A 3,531-nucleotide genomic window follows, 5' to 3' on the forward strand; every position below is an offset into this window, starting at 1 on the left:
GGACTGTGAGCTCACCTTGAGCAAGCTTCTGGAAGACAGAGCTTGCCTGGCCCACTTCTGAACACACACAGACACACACACACACACACATGACTACCTCACAACCCCATGAACTCTGTCACCCTGCAAAATCCGAGACATAAATGAATGACTTAAGATTGTCCCCATGGGTTTACGGAGCCGGAATGGATCGACTCTAAGCTCTTTCCATCTTCGGCAAATCTGATCTACGCTGTTAGAAATGGAAATGTTGGTTCCCCTTGTGGGGCGGGGAGGGCATCAGGACTGGAGGGGTCACAGTGAGGCTTCTGGGGGGCAGCTAATGTTCAGTCTGAGAGCATTCGCTTTGTGAAAATACATTAAAAAACTCAATCCTTAAAATATGCACATTTTCCAAGATGCAAAAACAAATGACGTGAAGTTCATTCTTTGACAGGGCTTGACTACGTATAGCAGCGATTTTAAAAACAGAAATTAAGTCACGATGCTTAGATCAATGGCAATGAACAAACCACCTTGACTTTTCTCCTTGGCAGATCCGAGTCGCTTCAGCTTAAAAACAAAACAAATCACCAATTACCTAATCCTGCCCACCCCCCACCACCTCCCCCCTACGCAACACATTTAAGGCTAAAAACTTCAAAAACACCCCGTCTTCTCTCTGTTTTCCATTTGGCTTTTACCCTCCCCCCAACTGACACTTGCTGGATGACCTCACCTGATTTTTATACAGAAAATTGAGTCCATCTGGCGTTCGCTCCCCTCGATCCCCTCATCTCCACTTGAATAAATCCTGGGAACCCACGATTTCCTCCCCTACGTCCCTCTGATTTTGAAAAAAAGGAGCCCCATCTCTGGCTGGACCCTCCGCAGCCTGACTGGTCCTTGACACAGGCCTCCGGGAGCGGGGGCGCCCCCTCCTCACGGGCAGCAAACGCTGGATACCCCAGTGCTCCCCCTAACTTCCAAGCTCTTCGATTTCAGCAGAAGAACTCAAGCTCCTCCCCTCCCCTCGACGACATACGTGGTACCCTCCCTTGAGACATTTTCGGGGTTCACCTTTATACAATTGTGACCCCTCACTTGTTATCTTACATTTCTTTAATTTCCAGACATAAATGGGGCCTAATTCTAAGTGGCTTTGGCAGGTCGGATGTTCAGGCTCTTGTGAATAGTCTAATCGAGTGGACTGAAATATTTGAGCTTCTCTGAACACCTAGAACCCTCTTAACTCTTCGAACGGGGGTGCTTCGGCCGTGCCGTCTGAGAGTCGAAGGTCCAGGCCTGGTCATTCTGTCTTCCACAAGCCCCACGAAAGAGTCTAGCAGGGACTGACCAGGGCCACCTGGCTGTCTGCCAACCTGCTGGCTGGCCCCAGAGAAGCCCCGTTTGTCTACAAGCCAGAACATCACTTCCCTTCATGATACCCCTGTTCCCAGAATTCATACGCGTAGGATCTAGTCTAGTTCACATGTGCCAGAGGAGCTTCTGCTCTCAGGGCTGCCCCCTGAGAGGTTCCACAGCTGGAACCTCCCCAGGGGCACCTCGCCTGGGAAAGGGGGTGCAGACCTGCTTTCTCAGCAACACGCCTTGTCCACGGCGCCCCTGTCCACCCTCCTGGAGGTCTCTGGGTAGCTTTTAATCCCTCCGCTTCCTCTACTTTAGGCCACATCAATAACCACTCTTGGTCAGTCCTTCCAAGGACACTTTGACTTCATTTTCCTGTTGCTGGTACAGATTTAACGCAGTCCCAGAATTTATAGCCACGATATCGGAATTACCTCTTTCGAGTGTCTTACTTAATTCCACTTAACTGTTTAAAACTGGCTTTTACGGAACTTGGTACACCATAGGGAATTATTAAGCAAATTATAGCTTAAACAGAGGGTTTAAGCTAAATTAGTGAGGCCCGCCCAGATGCTTAGAATGAAAAGAGGTGAGAGCTAGAACGTAAGTGTGTTAAGCTCCACTGCACATTGTTTTTAAAGCTATATAAATAAATAAAGGATTAGGGGTCGCAACGTGCCAACTAATACACCCAGCATTATTTGCTTGAGTTTGTGTGGCTTTTCTCTCCTTCATCCTCTTCCTAAGAGCACTGGAAAGAGTTCTCCTAATAGAACCCAAGTCTGGGAAGAAGGCAGACAGAATGACAGAACACAGGAGATATGCCAACAGCACGCGGCCCCTGGCATAGTGCACGTGGTCCACCTGGAGGCCCGCCGACCACAGTGGCCTTTCTCTATCCCACCAGCAGGATCCGAGCTTCCCTCCGCCCTGTCTCCAGCATCAGGTCTGGGCAAAACAGAGACATCCACTCTAAAGGCCCAGTCTGCAGACTGACCACACACACCCAAGGCCATGGCCAAGAGCAGCCGAGAGAGACCAAGAAGACGAATATGCATGAATGTCCATAGAGGGGGCTTCACAACTCTAGAAATTAGGCCTATCACTCGTAAATGGTACATGGGGATGAACTGGGTAGACTGAGTCCTGCCACCCTTTTTACTCCAAGTGATTCTATTGGTCGAAGATGAAGTCAGAATGGACCGAAGGGGGATTTCATCTAAAAAACAAGGCAGACACAACACGTGTTCATCTCCGCCTCTTCCTCAGATTGCACGGAAGGACACGGCAGGCATGAGAAAGGGAATGAGAGAAGAGATGACACACAAGGGATGTCAACCAAATCTGGGGAAATTGAGGGGACCGGCCACCCCTTTGCTCCCCCTAATCGCCGGCAGATGTGTGGATCTCTTCAGAGTATCGGAGGGGCCGTCGACAAGAAGACAACACGAAGCCAGCCAAGCATCTGACCAGCGAGACGGAGCCGCCGCGTCGCCTGTCCACCCTTCCCTGCGTGTCTGGGATGGTGCGGCCCCTTCGCTATGCCCATTCGAATTCCATAAACCTGGCCGAGAGGTGCCTGCCCGGCCGCGCTCGAGCTACTGGGCAGGGTGGGGACGTGGATCACATCTTCCTTTGCAACACAGACGAAGCTGCCCGCACAGGCCTCTCGGAGGAGCTGCCCGCGTAGGTGGCCCGTAAAACTAGTGGGCACAGCTTCCCAGTGCGGGGCACCGGGAGGGATGATGAATCCACGGTCGGATGCAGACCTCCGGCCACATCTGCCGGTGTCGGACAAGGCAGCGTCTGGGGTGTTTCCTTTGCGTTTGCACGGTATACGCTTTTGCCCGTTAGTGTCAGCCTGTACATTACTTTATTTTGAGGTGGGTTCCTTGCAGATAGCATACGGTGGTTTTTTTAATCCAACCTGACACTCTCTGCCTTTTAACCGGAGTGCTTAGACCGCCACATTTCACGTAAGCGTGAATGTGGTTGGGTTTAAATCTGCTGTCATGCTATTTGTTTGCTATGTCTCCCCTTTGTTCTTGGTTTATTTTTTCCTCTTTCTCTGCCTTCCTTTGTGTTAATTAGGTGCTTTTCAGGATGGGGTGTGACTGGGCATTAGGTGGGGGACACGGAGGTGGCTGGGGTTGCGGCATCTGTAGGGGACGGACACCGGCCAAG

General features: G+C 51.0%; 1 protein-coding gene across 3 annotated transcripts in view; it reads right to left on the reverse strand.

Annotated features, from left to right (window-relative positions):
• Nucleotides 1–3,531, reverse strand: part of SH3GL3 (SH3 domain containing GRB2 like 3, endophilin A3) — a 134,203-nt gene that overhangs the window by 56,524 nt on the left and 74,148 nt on the right. The gene's annotated exons all lie outside the window — the stretch shown is intronic.

This window comes from Pteropus vampyrus, unplaced genomic scaffold (assembly GCF_000151845.1).
Source record: "Pteropus vampyrus isolate Shadow unplaced genomic scaffold, Pvam_2.0 Scaffold286, whole genome shotgun sequence".
Classification (NCBI taxonomy): Eukaryota; Metazoa; Chordata; class Mammalia; order Chiroptera; family Pteropodidae; genus Pteropus; species Pteropus vampyrus.